The 27,858-nt window shown below is 39.6% G+C and overlaps 2 pseudogenes; both read left to right on the top strand.

The window, feature by feature from the left end:
• Positions 1–4,804: 4,804 nt before the first annotated feature.
• On the top strand, positions 4,805–5,759 carry LOC144309926 (18S ribosomal RNA; annotated as a pseudogene).
• Positions 5,760–21,533: 15,774 nt separating this feature from the next.
• On the top strand, positions 21,534–22,488 carry LOC144309925 (18S ribosomal RNA; annotated as a pseudogene).
• Positions 22,489–27,858: the final 5,370 nt, after the last annotated feature.

Genomic DNA, 27,858 nt, shown 5'->3' with positions numbered 1-27,858 from the left:
GACCATAAAACTATCCATGAGTTTTAAATTAGACTACTTCTCAATAATCTTTGTGCCCGTAGCCCTTTTTGTCACGTGGTCTATTATAGAGTTTTCTATATGATATATACACTCCGATCCTTATATTAACCGATTTTTCAAGTATCTTCTCTTATTTCTTATTACTATAATAGTCTTAGTCACCGCAAACAACATATTCCAACTATTCATTGGCTGAGAAGGAGTTGGCATTATATCATTTTTACTTATTGGATGATGATACGGCCGAACCGATGCAAATACAGCTGCCCTACAAGCTATCCTCTATAACCGTATTGGAGATGTAGGCTTCATTATAACCATAGCATGGTTTCTATTGAACTTAAACACATGAGACCTTCAACAAATCTTTATTACAACAAACGATAATTTTAATTTGCCGCTACTTGGCTTACTATTAGCAGCTACCGGTAAATCTGCTCAATTCGGCTTACATCCCTGACTCCCCTCAGCCATAGAAGGCCCCACTCCTGTATCAGCCCTACTTCACTCAAGCACAATAGTTGTAGCAGGAGTATTTCTTCTTATCCGCTTTCATCCACTAATAGAGCATAATCAAACTATTCAAACCCTCACTTTATGCTTAGGGGCTATTACTACACTATTTACTGCAATCTGCGCTCTTACACAGAACGATATCAAAAAAATTGTAGCGTTCTCTACCTCAAGCCAACTAGGCCTAATAATAGTAACAATTGGCATTAACCAGCCTTACCTAGCCTTCTTACACATCTGCACTCACGCATTTTTTAAAGCTATGTTATTCATATGTTCAGGGTCAATTATCCACAGCCTAAACGATGAACAAGACATTCGAAAGATAGGTGGCCTATTTAAAGTCCTTCCCTTCACCACAACTTCCCTGATTGTCGGAAGCCTCGCATTAACAGGCATACCTTTCCTTACAGGATTCTACTCCAAAGACCTGATCATCGAGTCCGCTAACACGTCGAATACCAACGCCTGAGCCCTCTTAATTACACTCGTTGCCACATCCCTAACCGCTGCCTACAGCACCCGAATTATATTCTTCGCTCTACTAGGCCAGCCCCGCTTCTCCCCTATAATCCTTATCAACGAGAATAATCCTCTCCTAATTAACTCTATTAAACGACTCCTTATCGGAAGTGTATTTGCAGGATACATTATCTCCCACAGCATCACACCCACCACCATCCCACAGATAACTATGCCTCATTATCTAAAAATGATAGCCCTTGCAGTAACTATCTTGGGTTTCATCCTGGCACTAGAACTAAACCTTACCATACAAGGACTCAAATTTAACTATCCATCTAATTACTTTAAATTTTCCACCCTCCTTGGCTATTATCCAACCATTATGCACCGCCTCACACCTAAAACAAGTTTAACCATCAGCCAGAAATCAGCATCTATACTTCTGGACTCCATCTGACTAGAAAACATCCTACCCAAATCAATCTCGTATTTCCAAATAAAATCTTCTACCCTTATTTCAAATCAAAAGGGTCTCATCAAGCTCTATTTCCTATCGTTCATACTAACTATAATTCTCAGCCTACTAATCCTTAATTACCACGGGTAACTTCCATGATAACCAACACACCAGTTAACAGCGACCAACCTGTAACAATCACCAACCAGGTTCCATAACTATATAAAGCCGCAATACCCATAGCCTCTTCACTAAAAAACCCAGAGTCCCCCGTATCATAAATTACCCAATCCCCTATTCCATTAAACTTTAATACTACCTCCACCTCATCATCCTTCAAAATATAGCAAGCAGTCAACAACTCAGACAATAGACCAGTAATAAAAGCCGCTAGAACAGCCTTATTTGAAACTCACACCTCAGGGTATTGCTCAGTAGCCATAGCAGTTGTATAACCAAATACTACTAATATACCCCCCAAATAAATTAAAAACACTATCAGCCCTAAAAAAGAACCCCCAAAATTCAGAACAATCGCACAACCAATCCCACCGCTAATAATTAGCACAAGCCCACCATAAATAGGAGATGGTTTAGTGGCAAAACCCACAAAACTCATCACAAAAACGATACTTAAAATAAATACAATGTATGTTATCATTATTCCTACATGGAATTTAACCATGACTAATGACATGAAAAATCATCGTTGTATTTCAACTATAAGAACATTAATGACCAACATTCGAAAAACCCACCCACTAGCCAAAATTGTCAACAATTCATTCATTGACCTCCCAGCGCCATCTAACATCTCTGCTTGATGGAATTTCGGGTCCTTATTAGGAGTATGCTTGATTCTACAGATTCTAACAGGTTTATTTCTAGCTATACACTACACATCGGACACGGCCACAGCTTTTTCATCGGTCACCCACATCTGTCGAGACGTTAACTACGGCTGAATTATCCGCTATATACATGCAAATGGCGCTTCCATATTCTTCATCTGCCTATTCATACATGTGGGACGAGGCCTATACTATGGATCCTATGTATTCATAGAAACATGAAACATTGGAATTGTACTACTATTCGCAACCATAGCCACAGCATTCATAGGCTATGTACTGCCGTGAGGACAAATATCATTTTGAGGGGCAACTGTAATCACTAACCTTCTCTCCGCCATCCCCTATATCGGAACCAACTTAGTAGAGTGAATCTGAGGTGGCTTCTCAGTAGACAAAGCAACCTTAACACGATTCTTTGCATTTCATTTTATCTTTCCATTCATCATCGCAGCTCTAGCAATAGTACACCTCCTATTTCTACACGAAACCGGATCCAACAACCCCTCAGGAATCACATCAGACTCAGACAAAATTCCGTTTCACCCCTACTACACAATTAAAGATATCCTAGGAATCCTACTCCTGCTCCTAGTCTTAATATCACTAGTTTTATTTTCACCAGACCTATTAGGAGATCCAGACAACTACACCCCTGCAAACCCCCTAAACACCCCTCCACATATCAAACCTGAATGATACTTCCTATTCGCCTATGCCATCCTACGATCTATCCCTAATAAATTAGGAGGTGTACTCGCCCTAGTATTCTCCATCCTAATTTTAGCATTCATTCCATTCCTCCACACATCTAAGCAACGCAGTATAATATTCCGACCCCTCAGCCAATGCCTATTCTGACTTTTAGTCGCCGATCTTCTCACTTTAACTTGGATTGGAGGACAGCCAGTTGAACACCCTTTCATCATTATCGGACAGGTCGCCTCAATTCTATATTTCACCATCCTATTGATTCTAATGCCAACAATTAGCGTTATCGAAAATAATCTTCTAAAATGAAGAGTCTTTGTAGTATAATCATTACCTTGGTCTTGTAAACCAAAAATGGAGAGTAGTCGCCCTCCCTAAGACTCAAGGAAGAAGCTCTTGCTCCACCATCAGCACCCAAAGCTGAAATTCTTCTTAAACTATTCCCTGACACCCCCTACATTCATATATTGGACCACCTCTACTGTGCTATGTCAGTATCTCCAAAAAATCCTTCTTTCCCTCCCCTATGTACGTCGTGCATTAATGGCTTGCCCCATGCATATAAGCATGTACATGATATTATATCTTTACATAGGACATGTCTAGTCCAATTCCACAACCCATTGATCCTCAACAGTAACTAGATGCATATCACTTAGTCCAATAAGGGCTTAATCACCATGCCTCGAGAAACCATCAATCCTTGCCTGTAATGTCACTCTTCTCGCTCCGGGCCCATGCTAATGTGGGGGTTACTATCATGAAACTATACCTGGCATCTGGTTCTTACCTCAGGGCCATGACTCTATTTATTCCAATCCTACTAATTCTCGCAAATGGGACATCTCGATGGACTAGTGACTAATCAGCCCATGATCACACATAACTGTGGTGTCATGCATTTGGTATCTTTTATTTTTAGGGGGGGAATCTGCTATCACTCATCTATGACCGCAACGGCACTAACTCTAACTTATCTTCTGCTCTCAGGGAATATGCCCGTCGCGGCCCTAATGCAGTCAAATAACTTGTAGCTGGACTTATTCATTATCATTTATCAACTCACGCATAAAATCAAGGTGCTATTCAGTCAATGGTTTCAGGACATATAATTCTAGGACACACGTGTGTACACGTACGTACACGTGTGTACACGTACGTACACGTGTGTACACGTACGTACACGTGTGTACACGTACGTACACGTGTGTACACGTACGTACACGTGTGTACACGTACGTACACGTGTGTACACGTACGTACACGTGTGTACACGTACGTACACGTGTGTACACGTACGTACACGTGTGTACACGTACGTACACGTGTGTACACGTACGTACACGTACGTACACGTACGTACACGTGTGTACACGTACGTACACGTGTGTACACGTACGTACACGTGTGTACACGTACGTACACGCGCAAGACATTAAGTTAACTTATACAAACCCCCCTTACCCCCCATAAACTCATGTCATCTATTATACACTTATTTATGTCCTGCCAAACCCCAAAAACAGGACTAAGTGCATACAATACTCACAAGCTTTATTTAAATTGTATACAAATGTATTGCTACTCTAGTTAACTTAACACAACAGTCTTACACGCATTCGATCTCGTGGTCTATCTATAGATAGCATCCCCTTTTTTTTTCCTCTCATATTTACTATGTATTTTATTTATTATACACACTACAATTTCAGTATAAGTTAATGTAGCTTAATTAATAAAGCAAGGCACTGAAAATGCCAAGATGAGTCGCACGACTCCATAAACACAAAGGTTTGGTCCTAGCCTTCCTATTAGTTCTTAGTAGACTTACACATGCAAGTCTCCACGCCCCAGTGAGAATGCCCTTAAAATCAGCAGTGATCTAAAGGAGCAGGTATCAAGCACACTCTTAAGTAGCTCATAACACCTTGCTAAGCCACACCCCCACGGGATACAGCAGTGATAAAAATTAAGCCATAAACGAAAGTTTGACTAAGCCATACTAAAAAGGGTTGGTAAATTTCGTGCCAGCCACCGCGGTCATACGATTAACCCAAACTAATAGGCCCACGGCGTAAAGCGTGTTTAAGATACCTTTGCACTAAAGTTAAAACTTAACTAAGCCGTAAAAAGCTACAGTTACCATAAAATAGACCACGAAAGTGACTTTATAATAATCTGACTACACGATAGCTAAGACCCAAACTGGGATTAGATACCCCACTATGCTTAGCCCTAAACATAGATAATTTTACAACAAAATAATTCGCCAGAGGACTACTAGCAATAGCTTAAAACTCAAAGGACTTGGCGGTGCTTTATATCCCTCTAGAGGAGCCTGTTCTATAATCGATAAACCCCGATAAACCTCACCACCCTTTGCTAATTCAGTCTATATACCGCCATCTTCAGCAAACCCTCAAAAGGTAGAATAGTAAGCACAATCATTTTACATAAAAAAGTTAGGTCAAGGTGTAACTTATGGGGTGGGAAGAAATGGGCTACATTTTCTACCCAAGAACATTCCACGAACGTTTTTATGAAATTAAAAACTGAAGGAGGATTTAGTAGTAAATTAAGAATAGAGAGCTTAATTGAATAGGGCCATGAAGCACGCACACACCGCCCGTCACCCTCCTCAAGTAATAAGACACAACCATAACCATATTAACTTAACTAAGACACAAGAGGAGACAAGTCGTAACAAGGTAAGCATACCGGAAGGTGTGCTTGGATTAATCAAAGTGTAGCTTAACTAAAGCGTCTGGCCTACACCCAGAAGATTTCATTACTTATGACCACTTTGAACAAAAGCTAGCCCAACTAACCCCAAACTTAAGTATCACAGACATATAAAGTAAAACATTTAGTTAAATAATAAAAGTATAGGAGATAGAAATTTTAATTGGAGCGATAGAGATAGTACCGTAAGGGAATGATGAAAGACATCTTAACAGTATTAAACAGCAAAGATTACCCCTTTTACCTTTTGCATAATGAACTAGCCAGAAACGACTTAACAAAGAGAACTTAAGCTAAGCTCCCCGAAACCAGACGACCTACCCATAAACAATCTAAAAGGATCAACTCATCTATGTAGCAAAATAGTGAGAAGATTTGTGGGTAGAGGTGAAAAGCCTAACGAGCCTGGTGATAGCTGGTTGCCCACAAACAGAATTTTAGTTCAACTTTAAATTTACCTAAAAAAAACAAAATTTTAATGTAAATTTAAAATATAGTCTAAGAAGGTACAGCTTCTTAGAATCAGGATACAACCTTTATTAGAGAGTATATACTAACATCACCATAGTTGGCTTAAAAGCAGCCACCAATTGAGAAAGCGTTCCAGCTCAACAAACAATATAACTTAATCCCAATCATATTACATCAACTCCTAATTATACCTCCTGGGCCATTCTATTTAAATATAGAAGCAACAATGCTAGTATGAGTAACAAGAACTATTTTCTCCCCGCATAAGCTTATATCAGAAACGGATAGACCACTGATAGTTAACAATCTGATAATATCAACCCAAAAATGAAATACTTATCTACCCTATTGTTAACCCAACACAGGCATGCATTTAAGGAAAGATTAAAAGGAGTAAAAGGAACTCGGCAAACACAAACCCCGCCTGTTTACCAAAAACATCACCTCCAGCATTTCTAGTATTGGAGGCACTGCCTGCCCAGTGACACTTGTTTAACGGCCGCGGTATCCTGACCGTGCAAAGGTAGCATAATCATTTGTTCTCTAAATAAGGACTTGTATGAATGGCCACACGAGGGTTTAACTGTCTCTTATTCCCAATCAGTGAAATTGACCTTCCCGTGAAGAGGCGGGAATGCCACAATAAGACGAGAAGACCCTATGGAGCTTTAATTAACTAACCCAAACTTATGGATACTAAATACCTACAAGGCATAACATTACACCATTATTGTGGGTTAGCAATTTAGGTTGGGGTGACCTCGGAATATAAAAAAACTCCCGAGTGATTAAAATTTAGACCCACAAGTCAAAATATAACATCACTTATTGATCCAATAATTTTTGATCAACGGAACAAGTTACCCTAGGGATAACAGCGCAATCCTATTCAAGAGTCCATATCGACAATAGGGTTTACGACCTCGATGTTGGATCAGGACATCCTAATGGTGCAGCAGCTATTAAGGGTTCGTTTGTTCAACGATTAAAGTCCTACGTGATCTGAGTTCAGACCGGAGTAATCCAGGTCGGTTTCTATCTATTATATAACCTCCCCCAGTACGAAAGGACAAGGGATGTAAGGCCTACCTCACAAAGGCGCCTTAAAACTAATAGATGAAGTCAACTCAATCTAACCAGTTTATCTCCTCATAAGCCCGAGAAAAGGGGCTTTGTTAGGGTGGCAGAGCCCGGTAACTGCGTAAAACTTAAACCTTTATTATCAGAGGTTCAATTCCTCTCCCTAACAAAATGTTCTTTATCAACATTATCTCTCTTATCATCCCAATCCTTCTTGCCGTAGCCTTCCTCACCCTCGTTGAACGAAAAGTCTTAGGCTACATACAACTTCGAAAAGGGCCTAATATCGTAGGCCCCTACGGCCTCCTTCAACCAATCGCAGATGCAGTAAAACTCTTCACAAAAGAACCTCTACGACCACTTACATCCTCCATATCAATATTCATTCTAGCCCCCATTCTAGCTCTATCACTAGCCCTAACTATATGAATCCCTCTCCCAATGCCCTACCCACTCATTAATATAAACTTAGGAGTCCTATTCATACTAGCAATATCAAGTCTCGCCGTATACTCCATCCTTTGGTCAGGATGAGCCTCAAACTCCAAATACGCTCTAATCGGAGCCCTCCGAGCAGTAGCTCAAACAATCTCATATGAAGTAACACTAGCAATCATTCTCCTATCAGTCCTCCTAATAAACGGGTCATTTACACTATCCACACTAATTATCACCCAAGAACATATATGACTAATCTTTCCGGCCTGGCCCCTAGCCATGATATGATTCATTTCTACTCTAGCAGAAACTAACCGAGCCCCCTTCGACTTAACTGAAGGAGAATCCGAACTAGTTTCTGGATTTAACGTAGAGTATGCAGCGGGTCCTTTTGCCCTATTCTTTCTAGCAGAGTACGCAAATATCATTATAATAAATATCCTCACAACAATTCTATTCTTCGGTGCATTCCACAACCCATTTATACCAGAACTCTACTCTATTAACTTCACTATAAAAACCCTCTTACTAACTATCTGCTTCCTATGAATTCGAGCATCATACCCTCGATTCCGCTATGATCAATTAATACACTTATTGTGAAAAAATTTTCTACCCCTAACTTTAGCCCTATGCATATGACATGTTGCCTTACCCATTATTACCGCGAGTATCCCACCCCAAACATAAGAAATATGTCTGATAAAAGAGTTACTTTGATAGAGTAAATAATAGAGGTTTAAATCCTCTTATTTCTAGAATAATAGGCTTCGAACCTAATCTTAAGAATTCAAAGATCTTCGTGCTACCAAACTTACACTATATTCTACAGTAAGGTCAGCTAAATTAAGCTATCGGGCCCATACCCCGAAAATGTTGGTTTATACCCTTCCCGTACTAATAAAACCCCCTATTCTCACTATTATTATAGCAACTATCATGGCAGGGACCATAATCGTCATACTAAGCTCGCACTGATTACTGATCTGAATTGGATTCGAAATAAACATGCTAGCCATCATCCCTATCCTCATAAAAAAGTATAATCCACGAGCCATAGAAGCCTCTACAAAATATTTTCTTACACAAGCTACTGCCTCAATATTACTAATAATAGGAGTCACCATTAACCTTCTTTACTCCGGCCAATGAGTAATCTCAAAAATCTCAAACCCCATCGCATCCATCATAATAACCACCGCCCTAACAATAAAACTAGGCCTATCTCCATTCCACTTCTGAGTTCCCGAAGTAGCACAAGGAGTAACACTTATATCAGGAATAATCCTACTAACATGACAAAAAATCGCACCTATATCCATCCTATATCAAATCTCCCCATCAATTAACACCAACCTTCTTATACTAATAGCCCTCGCATCCGTTCTAGTAGGAGGCTGAGGCGGACTAAATCAAACTCAACTACGAAAAATCATAGCATACTCCTCCATTGCCCACATAGGCTGAATAGCCGCTATCATTATTTACAACCCTACAATAATAATCCTAAACTTAACTTTATATATTCTAATAACACTATCTACCTTCATACTATTCATATTAAACTCATCCACCACAACCTTATCCTTATCCCACATATGAAATAAATTTCCCCTAATCACCTCCATAATCTTAATCTTAATATTATCCCTAGGAGGACTACCCCCATTATCTGGCTTCATCCCTAAATGAATAATTATTCAAGAATTAACAAAAAATAACATAATTATTATTCCAACACTAATAGCCATCACCGCTCTACTTAACTTATATTTCTACCTGCGACTCACATATAGCACCGCACTTACCATATTCCCGTCCACAAATAACATAAAAATAAAATGACAATTCGAGTACACAAAAAAGGCAACCCTACTACCCCCCTTAATCATTATCTCAACTATACTACTCCCGCTAACACCTATATTATCAGTCTTGGACTAGGAGTTTAGGTTAGACCAGACCAAGAGCCTTCAAAGCTCTAAGCAAGTGCTATACACTTAACCCCTGACCAAATCACCTCTAAGGGCTGCAAGAATCTATCTTACATCAATTGAATGCAAATCAAACACTTTAATTAAGCTAAGCCCTCCCTAGATTGGTGAGCTTCTACCTCACGAAATTTTAGTTAACAGCTAAATACCCTAGTAACTGGCTTCAATCTACCTTCTCCCGCCGCGTAGAAAAAAAAGGCGGGAGAAGCCCCGGCGGCGTCTAGGCTGCTTCTTTGAATTTGCAATTCAATATGAAAATTCACCACAGAGCTTGGCAAAAAGAGGACTTAAACCTCTATTTTTAGATTTACAGTCTAATGCTTTTATCAGCCATTTTACCTATGTTCATTAACCGATGACTGTTCTCTACTAATCACAAAGATATTGGTACTTTATACTTACTATTTGGAGCATGAGCCGGCATAGTAGGCACTGCCTTGAGCCTCCTCATCCGAGCCGAACTAGGTCAGCCCGGTACTTTACTAGGCGACGATCAAATTTATAACGTCGTCGTAACCGCCCATGCTTTCGTAATAATCTTCTTCATAGTCATGCCCATTATAATTGGGGGCTTTGGAAACTGACTAGTGCCATTAATAATTGGTGCTCCGGACATGGCATTCCCCCGAATAAATAACATGAGCTTCTGACTTCTTCCTCCATCTTTTCTTCTACTATTAGCATCTTCTATGGTAGAAGCAGGTGCAGGAACGGGGTGGACCGTTTACCCCCCACTGGCTGGCAATCTGGCCCATGCAGGAGCATCCGTTGATCTTACAATTTTCTCCTTACATTTAGCCGGAGTCTCTTCTATTTTAGGGGCAATTAATTTCATTACTACTATTATCAACATAAAACCCCCTGCAATATCCCAGTATCAAACCCCCCTATTTGTATGATCAGTACTAATTACAGCAGTTCTACTCCTACTATCCCTGCCTGTACTGGCTGCTGGAATTACAATACTTTTAACAGACCGTAATCTTAATACGACATTTTTCGATCCCGCTGGAGGAGGAGACCCTATCCTATATCAACACTTATTCTGATTCTTCGGACATCCTGAAGTTTACATTCTTATCCTGCCAGGGTTCGGAATAATTTCTCACATTGTCACTTACTACTCAGGGAAAAAAGAGCCTTTCGGCTATATAGGAATAGTATGGGCAATAATATCTATTGGGTTTTTAGGCTTTATCGTATGAGCTCACCATATGTTTACTGTAGGAATAGACGTAGACACACGAGCATACTTCACATCCGCCACTATAATTATCGCTATTCCAACAGGAGTAAAAGTATTTAGTTGACTGGCAACACTTCACGGAGGCAATATTAAATGATCTCCAGCTATGCTATGAGCTTTAGGGTTTATTTTCTTATTCACAGTAGGCGGGCTAACAGGCATTGTCCTAGCTAATTCGTCCTTAGACATCGTTCTTCATGATACGTATTATGTTGTAGCTCATTTTCACTATGTGCTCTCAATGGGAGCAGTTTTTGCCATTATGGGAGGATTTGCCCACTGATTCCCCTTATTCTCAGGTTATACTCTTAACGATACTTGAGCAAAGATTCACTTTACAATTATATTTGTGGGAGTAAATATAACTTTCTTCCCTCAGCATTTCCTAGGTTTATCCGGAATACCTCGTCGGTACTCTGACTATCCAGATGCATATACCACCTGAAATACCGTCTCCTCTATAGGATCGTTTATCTCGCTTACAGCGGTGATGCTTATAATTTTTATAATCTGAGAGGCCTTTGCATCCAAACGAGAAGTTGCTATAGTAGAACTTACTACAACTAATATTGAATGACTACATGGATGTCCCCCTCCATATCACACGTTCGAAGAACCTACATATGTAATCCAAAAATAAGAAAGGAAGGAATCGAACCCCCTAAAATTGGTTTCAAGCCAATGTCATAACCACTATGTCTTTCTCAATCAGGAGGTATTAGTAAAATATTACATAACTTTGTCAAGGTTAAATTATAGGTGAAACCCCTATATACCTCTATGGCGTACCCATTTCAACTCGGATTACAGGACGCAACCTCCCCTATTATAGAGGAGCTACTTCATTTTCATGACCATACACTAATAATTGTATTCTTAATCAGTTCTTTAGTTCTCTACATCATTTCCCTAATATTGACTACAAAATTAACTCATACAAGCACAATAGACGCACAGGAAGTAGAAACAGTATGAACTATCCTACCCGCCATTACCCTAATCCTAATCGCTCTACCTTCCCTCCGAATCCTTTATATAATAGACGAAATCAATAACCCCTCTTTAACCGTGAAAACAATAGGCCACCAATGATACTGAAGCTATGAATATACTGATTATGAAGACTTAAACTTTGACTCCTACATAATCCCAACACAAGAATTAAAGCCAGGAGAACTCCGACTATTAGAAGTAGACAACCGAGTTGTCCTCCCAATAGAAATAACCATCCGAATACTTATTTCTTCAGAAGACGTTTTGCATTCATGAGCTGTTCCATCACTAGGTCTAAAAACTGACGCTATTCCAGGACGACTAAACCAAACCACCCTTATAGCCATACGACCGGGACTGTATTATGGCCAGTGCTCTGAAATCTGCGGATCTAACCATAGCTTTATACCCATTGTTCTTGAAATAGTCCCCCTATCTTATTTTGAAACCTGATCTGCCTTAATAGTATAACCTAGACTAGACTTACTCATTAAGAAGCTATAAAGCATTAACCTTTTAAGTTAAAGACTGGGAGTTTTAACCTCCCCTTAATGAAATGCCACAGCTAGACACATCCACCTGATTTATTATAATCTTTTCAATATTTCTCACCCTCTTCATTCTATTCCAACTAAAAATTTCAAATCACCACTACCCGGAAAACCCAATAACCAAGTCTACTAAAATCACTAGTCAACATAATCCTTGAGAAAACAAATGAACGAAAATTTATTCGCCTCTTTCGCTGCCCCCTCAATAATAGGTCTCCCTATTGTAGTACTGATCGTCATATTCCCTTCCATTTTATTCCCAGCACCCAATCGCCTAATCAATAATCGGTTAATCTCCATTCAGCAATGATTAATTCAATTAACATCAAAACAAATACTAGCAATTCATAATCAAAAGGGACGAACCTGAGCTCTCATACTTATATCACTAATTCTATTCATTGGTTCAACTAACCTACTTGGACTACTACCCCACTCATTTACGCCCACGACACAACTCTCTATAAACCTCGGAATAGCAATCCCCCTATGAGCAGGGACAGTAATTACCGGTTTCCGCTATAAGACCAAAGCATCCTTGGCACACTTTCTACCCCAAGGCACCCCTCTTCCCCTAATTCCAATACTAGTAATCATCGAAACTATTAGTCTATTCATTCAACCCATAGCTCTAGCCGTTCGATTAACCGCCAATATTACTGCAGGACACCTCCTAATCCATTTGATTGGAGGGGCTACCTTAGCTCTTATTAATATTAGCGCGACCACAGCTTTCATCACTTTTATTATTTTAATTCTATTTACGATTCTAGAGTTTGCTGTTGCCTTAATTCAAGCCTATGTCTTTACCTTACTAGTAAGTCTATACTTACATGACAACACCTAATGACCCACCAAACTCACGCTTACCATATAGTTAACCCAAGCCCATGACCGCTAACAGGAGCCCTTTCTGCCCTTCTTATAACATCGGGTCTTATCATATGATTTCACTATAACTCAATATCCCTACTTACATTAGGATTCACAACCAACCTGCTAACCATATACCAGTGATGACGAGATGTGATCCGAGAAGGCACATTCCAAGGACATCACACCCCTATTGTACAAAAAGGACTACGGTACGGAATAGTTCTTTTTATTGTATCAGAAGTATTTTTCTTTGCAGGCTTCTTTTGAGCCTTTTACCATTCCAGCCTAGCCCCTACTCCTGAACTTGGAGGTTGCTGACCTCCCACCGGCATTATTCCTCTTAACCCACTAGAAGTTCCTCTACTCAACACCTCAGTCCTCCTAGCCTCCGGAGTATCTATTACTTGAGCCCATCATAGTTTAATAGAAGGCAATCGTAAACACATACTTCAAGGCCTATTTATTACAATCTCCTTAGGCGTATATTTTACACTATTACAGGCCTCCGAATACTACGAGACATCTTTTACAATCTCCGACGGAGTGTACGGATCTACCTTTTTTATAGCTACTGGGTTTCACGGACTACATGTAATTATTGGCTCCACATTCCTTATCGTGTGCTTTCTCCGACAACTATACTACCACTTCACATCAAACCACCACTTCGGATTTGAAGCCGCTGCATGATATTGACACTTTGTTGATGTAGTCTGACTATTCTTATATGTATCTATTTATTGATGAGGATCCTATTTCTTTAGTATAACTAGTACAATTGACTTCCAATCAGTTAGCTCCAGATCAACCTGGAAAGAAGTAATAAACGTAATACTAACCTTGATAACTAATGTAACCCTAGCGTCCTTACTTGTACTAATCGCATTCTGACTTCCCCAACTAAATATTTATACAGACAAGACAAGCCCCTACGAATGTGGTTTTGACCCCATGGGATCTGCTCGCCTACCTTTCTCTATAAAATTCTTCCTAGTTGCCATCACATTCCTGCTTTTCGACCTAGAAATCGCACTCCTACTCCCACTTCCCTGAGCGTCACAAACCAACAAGTTGACAACAATACTTATCATAGCACTCCTACTAATCTCCCTCCTAGCTGCAAGCCTAGCGTACGAATGAACCGAAAAGGGGCTAGAATGAACCGAATATGATAATTAGTTTAAGCCAAAACAAATGATTTCGACTCATTAGATTATGATTTATCTCATAATTATCATATGTCCATAGTATATATTAATATCTTTCTGGCATTCATTCTTTCTCTAATAGGTATACTTGTTTATCGATCACACCTAATATCATCGCTACTATGCTTAGAGGGCATAATATTATCACTATTTGTAATAATATCTGTAACTATTCTCAACAACCACCTTACATTAGCCAGCATGATACCAATCGTACTACTAGTATTTGCTGCCTGCGAAGCAGCATTAGGACTATCTCTACTAGTTATAGTATCTAACACCTACGGGACTGATTACGTACAAAACCTAAACCTCTTACAATGCTAAAAATTATCATCCCCACTATCATACTGATCCCCCTTACATGAGTATCAAAGCCTAACATAATCTGAATTAACACGACAACATATGGTTTGCTAATCAGCTTAATCAGCTTATTCTACCTGAATCAACCAAATGATAATACATTGAACCCCTCCTTAATATTTTTCTCTGACTCCCTATCAGCACCGCTACTAGCACTTACAACATGACTTCTACCCCTTATACTTATAGCAAGCCAACACCATTTATCAAAAGAACCCTTAACTCGAAAAAAACTATATATTTCAATACTGATTCTTCTCCAGTTGTTCCTAATTATAACTTTCACCGCCTCTGAACTTATCTTCTTTTACATCCTATTTGAGGCAACACTAATCCCAACCCTGATCATTATTACCCGATGGGGGAATCAAACTGAACGACTAAACGCAGGGCTCTACTTCTTATTTTATACTTTAATAGGATCTCTCCCACTCCTAGTAGCTCTCCTTTACATCCACAATTTCATGGGCTCCCTAAATTTTCTCATAATTCAATACTGAATTCAACCTCTGCCAAACTCCTGATCTAATGTTTTCTTATGATTGGCATGCATGATAGCATTCATAGTAAAGATACCTCTATACGGCCTCCACTTGTGACTACCAAAAGCACACGTAGAGGCCCCTATTGCCGGCTCCATGGTACTTGCCGCCGTACTCCTGAAATTAGGAGGCTATGGCATGATACGAATTACAACCCTACTAAACCCCCTGACCAACTTCATAGCGTATCCTTTCATAATATTATCTCTATGAGGCATAATCATAACAAGCTCTATCTGTCTCCGTCAAACAGATCTAAAATCCCTAATTGCATACTCCTCAGTTAGTCATATGGCACTCGTTATTGTAGCGGTTCTTATTCAAACACCATGAAGTTATATAGGTGCAACAGCCCTAATAATTGCCCATGGTTTAACATCCTCGATGCTATTCTGCTTAGCCAACTCCAATTACGAACGAATCCATAGCCGTACTATGATTCTCGCACGAGGACTTCAAACCCTCCTTCCCCTGATAGCAGCCTGATGGTTATTAGCAAGCCTCACAAATCTGGCTCTTCCTCCAACAATTAATCTTATCGGAGAACTATTTGTAGTGATATCCTCATTCTCATGATCCAACATTACTATTATTCTAATAGGAATTAACATCACCATCACTGCCCTATACTCACTTTATATACTAATCACCACACAGCGTGGTAAATATTCCCACCATATCAAAAATATCAAACCGTCATTCACACGAGAAAATGCCCTAATAACCTTGCATCTACTGCCTCTACTCCTCCTATCCCTTAACCCTAAAATTATTCTCGGTCCCATCTACTGTAAGCATAGTTTAACAAAAACATTAGATTGTGAATCTAATAATAAAAGCTCAAACCTTTTTGCTTACCGAAAAAGTACTGCAAGAACTGCTAACTCATGCTCCCATGTATAAGAACATGGCTTTTTCAACTTTTATAGGATAGAAGTAATCCATTGGTCTTAGGAACCAAAAAATTGGTGCAACTCCAAATAAAAGTAATAAATATATTTACTTCATGCATAATCACAGCTCTAGTCATTCTTACTTTGCCCATCATTATAACCTCTACTAAACTCTACAAAAATAAGCTATACCCATACTATGTAAAAACCGCTACTTCTTACGCATTCATAATTAGCATAATTCCCACAATAATATTCATCTACTCAGGACAGGAAACAATTGTTTCAAACTGACATTGAATAACAATCCAGACCATAAAACTATCCATGAGTTTTAAATTAGACTACTTCTCAATAATCTTTGTGCCCGTAGCCCTTTTTGTCACGTGGTCTATTATAGAGTTTTCTATATGATATATACACTCCGATCCTTATATTAACCGATTTTTCAAGTATCTTCTCTTATTTCTTATTACTATAATAGTCTTAGTCACCGCAAACAACATATTCCAACTATTCATTGGCTGAGAAGGAGTTGGCATTATATCATTTTTACTTATTGGATGATGATACGGCCGAACCGATGCAAATACAGCTGCCCTACAAGCTATCCTCTATAACCGTATTGGAGATGTAGGCTTCATTATAACCATAGCATGGTTTCTATTGAACTTAAACACATGAGACCTTCAACAAATCTTTATTACAACAAACGATAATTTTAATTTGCCGCTACTTGGCTTACTATTAGCAGCTACCGGTAAATCTGCTCAATTCGGCTTACATCCCTGACTCCCCTCAGCCATAGAAGGCCCCACTCCTGTATCAGCCCTACTTCACTCAAGCACAATAGTTGTAGCAGGAGTATTTCTTCTTATCCGCTTTCATCCACTAATAGAGCATAATCAAACTATTCAAACCCTCACTTTATGCTTAGGGGCTATTACTACACTATTTACTGCAATCTGCGCTCTTACACAGAACGATATCAAAAAAATTGTAGCGTTCTCTACCTCAAGCCAACTAGGCCTAATAATAGTAACAATTGGCATTAACCAGCCTTACCTAGCCTTCTTACACATCTGCACTCACGCATTTTTTAAAGCTATGTTATTCATATGTTCAGGGTCAATTATCCACAGCCTAAACGATGAACAAGACATTCGAAAGATAGGTGGCCTATTTAAAGTCCTTCCCTTCACCACAACTTCCCTGATTGTCGGAAGCCTCGCATTAACAGGCATACCTTTCCTTACAGGATTCTACTCCAAAGACCTGATCATCGAGTCCGCTAACACGTCGAATACCAACGCCTGAGCCCTCTTAATTACACTCGTTGCCACATCCCTAACCGCTGCCTACAGCACCCGAATTATATTCTTCGCTCTACTAGGCCAGCCCCGCTTCTCCCCTATAATCCTTATCAACGAGAATAATCCTCTCCTAATTAACTCTATTAAACGACTCCTTATCGGAAGTGTATTTGCAGGATACATTATCTCCCACAGCATCACACCCACCACCATCCCACAGATAACTATGCCTCATTATCTAAAAATGATAGCCCTTGCAGTAACTATCTTGGGTTTCATCCTGGCACTAGAACTAAACCTTACCATACAAGGACTCAAATTTAACTATCCATCTAATTACTTTAAATTTTCCACCCTCCTTGGCTATTATCCAACCATTATGCACCGCCTCACACCTAAAACAAGTTTAACCATCAGCCAGAAATCAGCATCTATACTTCTGGACTCCATCTGACTAGAAAACATCCTACCCAAATCAATCTCGTATTTCCAAATAAAATCTTCTACCCTTATTTCAAATCAAAAGGGTCTCATCAAGCTCTATTTCCTATCGTTCATACTAACTATAATTCTCAGCCTACTAATCCTTAATTACCACGGGTAACTTCCATGATAACCAACACACCAGTTAACAGCGACCAACCTGTAACAATCACCAACCAGGTTCCATAACTATATAAAGCCGCAATACCCATAGCCTCTTCACTAAAAAACCCAGAGTCCCCCGTATCATAAATTACCCAATCCCCTATTCCATTAAACTTTAATACTACCTCCACCTCATCATCCTTCAAAATATAGCAAGCAGTCAACAACTCAGACAATAGACCAGTAATAAAAGCCGCTAGAACAGCCTTATTTGAAACTCACACCTCAGGGTATTGCTCAGTAGCCATAGCAGTTGTATAACCAAATACTACTAATATACCCCCCAAATAAATTAAAAACACTATCAGCCCTAAAAAAGAACCCCCAAAATTCAGAACAATCGCACAACCAATCCCACCGCTAATAATTAGCACAAGCCCACCATAAATAGGAGATGGTTTAGTGGCAAAACCCACAAAACTCATCACAAAAACGATACTTAAAATAAATACAATGTATGTTATCATTATTCCTACATGGAATTTAACCATGACTAATGACATGAAAAATCATCGTTGTATTTCAACTATAAGAACATTAATGACCAACATTCGAAAAACCCACCCACTAGCCAAAATTGTCAACAATTCATTCATTGACCTCCCAGCGCCATCTAACATCTCTGCTTGATGGAATTTCGGGTCCTTATTAGGAGTATGCTTGATTCTACAGATTCTAACAGGTTTATTTCTAGCTATACACTACACATCGGACACGGCCACAGCTTTTTCATCGGTCACCCACATCTGTCGAGACGTTAACTACGGCTGAATTATCCGCTATATACATGCAAATGGCGCTTCCATATTCTTCATCTGCCTATTCATACATGTGGGACGAGGCCTATACTATGGATCCTATGTATTCATAGAAACATGAAACATTGGAATTGTACTACTATTCGCAACCATAGCCACAGCATTCATAGGCTATGTACTGCCGTGAGGACAAATATCATTTTGAGGGGCAACTGTAATCACTAACCTTCTCTCCGCCATCCCCTATATCGGAACCAACTTAGTAGAGTGAATCTGAGGTGGCTTCTCAGTAGACAAAGCAACCTTAACACGATTCTTTGCATTTCATTTTATCTTTCCATTCATCATCGCAGCTCTAGCAATAGTACACCTCCTATTTCTACACGAAACCGGATCCAACAACCCCTCAGGAATCACATCAGACTCAGACAAAATTCCGTTTCACCCCTACTACACAATTAAAGATATCCTAGGAATCCTACTCCTGCTCCTAGTCTTAATATCACTAGTTTTATTTTCACCAGACCTATTAGGAGATCCAGACAACTACACCCCTGCAAACCCCCTAAACACCCCTCCACATATCAAACCTGAATGATACTTCCTATTCGCCTATGCCATCCTACGATCTATCCCTAATAAATTAGGAGGTGTACTCGCCCTAGTATTCTCCATCCTAATTTTAGCATTCATTCCATTCCTCCACACATCTAAGCAACGCAGTATAATATTCCGACCCCTCAGCCAATGCCTATTCTGACTTTTAGTCGCCGATCTTCTCACTTTAACTTGGATTGGAGGACAGCCAGTTGAACACCCTTTCATCATTATCGGACAGGTCGCCTCAATTCTATATTTCACCATCCTATTGATTCTAATGCCAACAATTAGCGTTATCGAAAATAATCTTCTAAAATGAAGAGTCTTTGTAGTATAATCATTACCTTGGTCTTGTAAACCAAAAATGGAGAGTAGTCGCCCTCCCTAAGACTCAAGGAAGAAGCTCTTGCTCCACCATCAGCACCCAAAGCTGAAATTCTTCTTAAACTATTCCCTGACACCCCCTACATTCATATATTGGACCACCTCTACTGTGCTATGTCAGTATCTCCAAAAAATCCTTCTTTCCCTCCCCTATGTACGTCGTGCATTAATGGCTTGCCCCATGCATATAAGCATGTACATGATATTATATCTTTACATAGGACATGTCTAGTCCAATTCCACAACCCATTGATCCTCAACAGTAACTAGATGCATATCACTTAGTCCAATAAGGGCTTAATCACCATGCCTCGAGAAACCATCAATCCTTGCCTGTAATGTCACTCTTCTCGCTCCGGGCCCATGCTAATGTGGGGGTTACTATCATGAAACTATACCTGGCATCTGGTTCTTACCTCAGGGCCATGACTCTATTTATTCCAATCCTACTAATTCTCGCAAATGGGACATCTCGATGGACTAGTGACTAATCAGCCCATGATCACACATAACTGTGGTGTCATGCATTTGGTATCTTTTATTTTTAGGGGGGGAATCTGCTATCACTCATCTATGACCGCAACGGCACTAACTCTAACTTATCTTCTGCTCTCAGGGAATATGCCCGTCGCGGCCCTAATGCAGTCAAATAACTTGTAGCTGGACTTATTCATTATCATTTATCAACTCACGCATAAAATCAAGGTGCTATTCAGTCAATGGTTTCAGGACATATAATTCTAGGACACACGTGTGTACACGTACGTACACGTGTGTACACGTACGTACACGTGTGTACACGTACGTACACGTGTGTACACGTACGTACACGTGTGTACACGTACGTACACGTGTGTACACGTACGTACACGTGTGTACACGTACGTACACGTGTGTACACGTACGTACACGTGTGTACACGTACGTACACGTGTGTACACGTACGTACACGTGTGTACACGTACGTACACGTACGTACACGTACGTACACGTGTGTACACGTACGTACACGTGTGTACACGTACGTACACGTGTGTACACGTACGTACACGCGCAAGACATTAAGTTAACTTATACAAACCCCCCTTACCCCCCATAAACTCATGTCATCTATTATACACTTATTTATGTCCTGCCAAACCCCAAAAACAGGACTAAGTGCATACAATACTCACAAGCTTTATTTAAATTGTATACAAATGTATTGCTACTCTAGTTAACTTAACACAACAGTCTTACACGCATTCGATCTCGTGGTCTATCTATAGATAGCATCCCCTTTTTTTTTCCTCTCATATTTACTATGTATTTTATTTATTATACACACTACAATTTCAGTATAAGTTAATGTAGCTTAATTAATAAAGCAAGGCACTGAAAATGCCAAGATGAGTCGCACGACTCCATAAACACAAAGGTTTGGTCCTAGCCTTCCTATTAGTTCTTAGTAGACTTACACATGCAAGTCTCCACGCCCCAGTGAGAATGCCCTTAAAATCAGCAGTGATCTAAAGGAGCAGGTATCAAGCACACTCTTAAGTAGCTCATAACACCTTGCTAAGCCACACCCCCACGGGATACAGCAGTGATAAAAATTAAGCCATAAACGAAAGTTTGACTAAGCCATACTAAAAAGGGTTGGTAAATTTCGTGCCAGCCACCGCGGTCATACGATTAACCCAAACTAATAGGCCCACGGCGTAAAGCGTGTTTAAGATACCTTTGCACTAAAGTTAAAACTTAACTAAGCCGTAAAAAGCTACAGTTACCATAAAATAGACCACGAAAGTGACTTTATAATAATCTGACTACACGATAGCTAAGACCCAAACTGGGATTAGATACCCCACTATGCTTAGCCCTAAACATAGATAATTTTACAACAAAATAATTCGCCAGAGGACTACTAGCAATAGCTTAAAACTCAAAGGACTTGGCGGTGCTTTATATCCCTCTAGAGGAGCCTGTTCTATAATCGATAAACCCCGATAAACCTCACCACCCTTTGCTAATTCAGTCTATATACCGCCATCTTCAGCAAACCCTCAAAAGGTAGAATAGTAAGCACAATCATTTTACATAAAAAAGTTAGGTCAAGGTGTAACTTATGGGGTGGGAAGAAATGGGCTACATTTTCTACCCAAGAACATTCCACGAACGTTTTTATGAAATTAAAAACTGAAGGAGGATTTAGTAGTAAATTAAGAATAGAGAGCTTAATTGAATAGGGCCATGAAGCACGCACACACCGCCCGTCACCCTCCTCAAGTAATAAGACACAACCATAACCATATTAACTTAACTAAGACACAAGAGGAGACAAGTCGTAACAAGGTAAGCATACCGGAAGGTGTGCTTGGATTAATCAAAGTGTAGCTTAACTAAAGCGTCTGGCCTACACCCAGAAGATTTCATTACTTATGACCACTTTGAACAAAAGCTAGCCCAACTAACCCCAAACTTAAGTATCACAGACATATAAAGTAAAACATTTAGTTAAATAATAAAAGTATAGGAGATAGAAATTTTAATTGGAGCGATAGAGATAGTACCGTAAGGGAATGATGAAAGACATCTTAACAGTATTAAACAGCAAAGATTACCCCTTTTACCTTTTGCATAATGAACTAGCCAGAAACGACTTAACAAAGAGAACTTAAGCTAAGCTCCCCGAAACCAGACGAGCTACCCATAAACAATCTAAAAGGATCAACTCATCTATGTAGCAAAATAGTGAGAAGATTTGTGGGTAGAGGTGAAAAGCCTAACGAGCCTGGTGATAGCTGGTTGCCCACAAACAGAATTTTAGTTCAACTTTAAATTTACCTAAAAAAAACAAAATTTTAATGTAAATTTAAAATATAGTCTAAGAAGGTACAGCTTCTTAGAATCAGGATACAACCTTTATTAGAGAGTATATACTAACATCACCATAGTTGGCTTAAAAGCAGCCACCAATTGAGAAAGCGTTCCAGCTCAACAAACAATATAACTTAATCCCAATCATATTACATCAACTCCTAATTATACCTCCTGGGCCATTCTATTTAAATATAGAAGCAACAATGCTAGTATGAGTAACAAGAACTATTTTCTCCCCGCATAAGCTTATATCAGAAACGGATAGACCACTGATAGTTAACAATCTGATAATATCAACCCAAAAATGAAATACTTATCTACCCTATTGTTAACCCAACACAGGCATGCATTTAAGGAAAGATTAAAAGGAGTAAAAGGAACTCGGCAAACACAAACCCCGCCTGTTTACCAAAAACATCACCTCCAGCATTTCTAGTATTGGAGGCACTGCCTGCCCAGTGACACTTGTTTAACGGCCGCGGTATCCTGACCGTGCAAAGGTAGCATAATCATTTGTTCTCTAAATAAGGACTTGTATGAATGGCCACACGAGGGTTTAACTGTCTCTTATTCCCAATCAGTGAAATTGACCTTCCCGTGAAGAGGCGGGAATGCCACAATAAGACGAGAAGACCCTATGGAGCTTTAATTAACTAACCCAAACTTATGGATACTAAATACCTACAAGGCATAACATTACACCATTATTGTGGGTTAGCAATTTAGGTTGGGGTGACCTCGGAATATAAAAAAACTCCCGAGTGATTAAAATTTAGACCCACAAGTCAAAATATAACATCACTTATTGATCCAATAATTTTTGATCAACGGAACAAGTTACCCTAGGGATAACAGCGCAATCCTATTCAAGAGTCCATATCGACAATAGGGTTTACGACCTCGATGTTGGATCAGGACATCCTAATGGTGCAGCAGCTATTAAGGGTTCGTTTGTTCAACGATTAAAGTCCTACGTGATCTGAGTTCAGACCGGAGTAATCCAGGTCGGTTTCTATCTATTATATAACCTCCCCCAGTACGAAAGGACAAGGGATGTAAGGCCTACCTCACAAAGGCGCCTTAAAACTAATAGATGAAGTCAACTCAATCTAACCAGTTTATCTCCTCATAAGCCCGAGAAAAGGGGCTTTGTTAGGGTGGCAGAGCCCGGTAACTGCGTAAAACTTAAACCTTTATTATCAGAGGTTCAATTCCTCTCCCTAACAAAATGTTCTTTATCAACATTATCTCTCTTATCATCCCAATCCTTCTTGCCGTAGCCTTCCTCACCCTCGTTGAACGAAAAGTCTTAGGCTACATACAACTTCGAAAAGGGCCTAATATCGTAGGCCCCTACGGCCTCCTTCAACCAATCGCAGATGCAGTAAAACTCTTCACAAAAGAACCTCTACGACCACTTACATCCTCCATATCAATATTCATTCTAGCCCCCATTCTAGCTCTATCACTAGCCCTAACTATATGAATCCTCTCCCAATGCCCTACCCACTCATTAATATAAACTTAGGAGTCCTATTCATACTAGCAATATCAAGTCTCGCCGTATACTCCATCCTTTGGTCAGGATGAGCCTCAAACTCCAAATACGCTCTAATCGGAGCCCTCCGAGCAGTAGCTCAAACAATCTCATATGAAGTAACACTAGCAATCATTCTCCTATCAGTCCTCCTAATAAACGGGTCATTTACACTATCCACACTAATTATCACCCAAGAACATATATGACTAATCTTTCCGGCCTGGCCCCTAGCCATGATATGATTCATTTCTACTCTAGCAGAAACTAACCGAGCCCCCTTCGACTTAACTGAAGGAGAATCCGAACTAGTTTCTGGATTTAACGTAGAGTATGCAGCGGGTCCTTTTGCCCTATTCTTTCTAGCAGAGTACGCAAATATCATTATAATAAATATCCTCACAACAATTCTATTCTTCGGTGCATTCCACAACCCATTTATACCAGAACTCTACTCTATTAACTTCACTATAAAAACCCTCTTACTAACTATCTGCTTCCTATGAATTCGAGCATCATACCCTCGATTCCGCTATGATCAATTAATACACTTATTGTGAAAAAATTTTCTACCCCTAACTTTAGCCCTATGCATATGACATGTTGCCTTACCCATTATTACCGCGAGTATCCCACCCCAAACATAAGAAATATGTCTGATAAAAGAGTTACTTTGATAGAGTAAATAATAGAGGTTTAAATCCTCTTATTTCTAGAATAATAGGCTTCGAACCTAATCTTAAGAATTCAAAGATCTTCGTGCTACCAAACTTACACTATATTCTACAGTAAGGTCAGCTAAATTAAGCTATCGGGCCCATACCCCGAAAATGTTGGTTTATACCCTTCCCGTACTAATAAAACCCCCTATTCTCACTATTATTATAGCAACTATCATGGCAGGGACCATAATCGTCATACTAAGCTCGCACTGATTACTGATCTGAATTGGATTCGAAATAAACATGCTAGCCATCATCCCTATCCTCATAAAAAAGTATAATCCACGAGCCATAGAAGCCTCTACAAAATATTTTCTTACACAAGCTACTGCCTCAATATTACTAATAATAGGAGTCACCATTAACCTTCTTTACTCCGGCCAATGAGTAATCTCAAAAATCTCAAACCCCATCGCATCCATCATAATAACCACCGCCCTAACAATAAAACTAGGCCTATCTCCATTCCACTTCTGAGTTCCCGAAGTAGCACAAGGAGTAACACTTATATCAGGAATAATCCTACTAACATGACAAAAAATCGCACCTATATCCATCCTATATCAAATCTCCCCATCAATTAACACCAACCTTCTTATACTAATAGCCCTCGCATCCGTTCTAGTAGGAGGCTGAGGCGGACTAAATCAAACTCAACTACGAAAAATCATAGCATACTCCTCCATTGCCCACATAGGCTGAATAGCCGCTATCATTATTTACAACCCTACAATAATAATCCTAAACTTAACTTTATATATTCTAATAACACTATCTACCTTCATACTATTCATATTAAACTCATCCACCACAACCTTATCCTTATCCCACATATGAAATAAATTTCCCCTAATCACCTCCATAATCTTAATCTTAATATTATCCCTAGGAGGACTACCCCCATTATCTGGCTTCATCCCTAAATGAATAATTATTCAAGAATTAACAAAAAATAACATAATTATTATTCCAACACTAATAGCCATCACCGCTCTACTTAACTTATATTTCTACCTGCGACTCACATATAGCACCGCACTTACCATATTCCCGTCCACAAATAACATAAAAATAAAATGACAATTCGAGTACACAAAAAAGGCAACCCTACTACCCCCCTTAATCATTATCTCAACTATACTACTCCCGCTAACACCTATATTATCAGTCTTGGACTAGGAGTTTAGGTTAGACCAGACCAAGAGCCTTCAAAGCTCTAAGCAAGTGCTATACACTTAACCCCTGACCAAATCACCTCTAAGGGCTGCAAGAATCTATCTTACATCAATTGAATGCAAATCAAACACTTTAATTAAGCTAAGCCCTCCCTAGATTGGTGAGCTTCTACCTCACGAAATTTTAGTTAACAGCTAAATACCCTAGTAACTGGCTTCAATCTACCTTCTCCCGCCGCGTAGAAAAAAAAGGCGGGAGAAGCCCCGGCGGCGTCTAGGCTGCTTCTTTGAATTTGCAATTCAATATGAAAATTCACCACAGAGCTTGGCAAAAAGAGGACTTAAACCTCTATTTTTAGATTTACAGTCTAATGCTTTTATCAGCCATTTTACCTATGTTCATTAACCGATGACTGTTCTCTACTAATCACAAAGATATTGGTACTTTATACTTACTATTTGGAGCATGAGCCGGCATAGTAGGCACTGCCTTGAGCCTCCTCATCCGAGCCGAACTAGGTCAGCCCGGTACTTTACTAGGCGACGATCAAATTTATAACGTCGTCGTAACCGCCCATGCTTTCGTAATAATCTTCTTCATAGTCATGCCCATTATAATTGGGGGCTTTGGAAACTGACTAGTGCCATTAATAATTGGTGCTCCGGACATGGCATTCCCCCGAATAAATAACATGAGCTTCTGACTTCTTCCTCCATCTTTTCTTCTACTATTAGCATCTTCTATGGTAGAAGCAGGTGCAGGAACGGGGTGGACCGTTTACCCCCCACTGGCTGGCAATCTGGCCCATGCAGGAGCATCCGTTGATCTTACAATTTTCTCCTTACATTTAGCCGGAGTCTCTTCTATTTTAGGGGCAATTAATTTCATTACTACTATTATCAACATAAAACCCCCTGCAATATCCCAGTATCAAACCCCCCTATTTGTATGATCAGTACTAATTACAGCAGTTCTACTCCTACTATCCCTGCCTGTACTGGCTGCTGGAATTACAATACTTTTAACAGACCGTAATCTTAATACGACATTTTTCGATCCCGCTGGAGGAGGAGACCCTATCCTATATCAACACTTATTCTGATTCTTCGGACATCCTGAAGTTTACATTCTTATCCTGCCAGGGTTCGGAATAATTTCTCACATTGTCACTTACTACTCAGGGAAAAAAGAGCCTTTCGGCTATATAGGAATAGTATGGGCAATAATATCTATTGGGTTTTTAGGCTTTATCGTATGAGCTCACCATATGTTTACTGTAGGAATAGACGTAGACACACGAGCATACTTCACATCCGCCACTATAATTATCGCTATTCCAACAGGAGTAAAAGTATTTAGTTGACTGGCAACACTTCACGGAGGCAATATTAAATGATCTCCAGCTATGCTATGAGCTTTAGGGTTTATTTTCTTATTCAC

This window comes from Canis aureus, unplaced genomic scaffold (assembly GCF_053574225.1).
Source record: "Canis aureus isolate CA01 unplaced genomic scaffold, VMU_Caureus_v.1.0 ptg000259l_RagTag, whole genome shotgun sequence".
NCBI classification, from domain to species: domain Eukaryota; kingdom Metazoa; phylum Chordata; class Mammalia; order Carnivora; family Canidae; genus Canis; species Canis aureus.
This window is presented reverse-complemented; position numbering and strand designations above follow the sequence as displayed.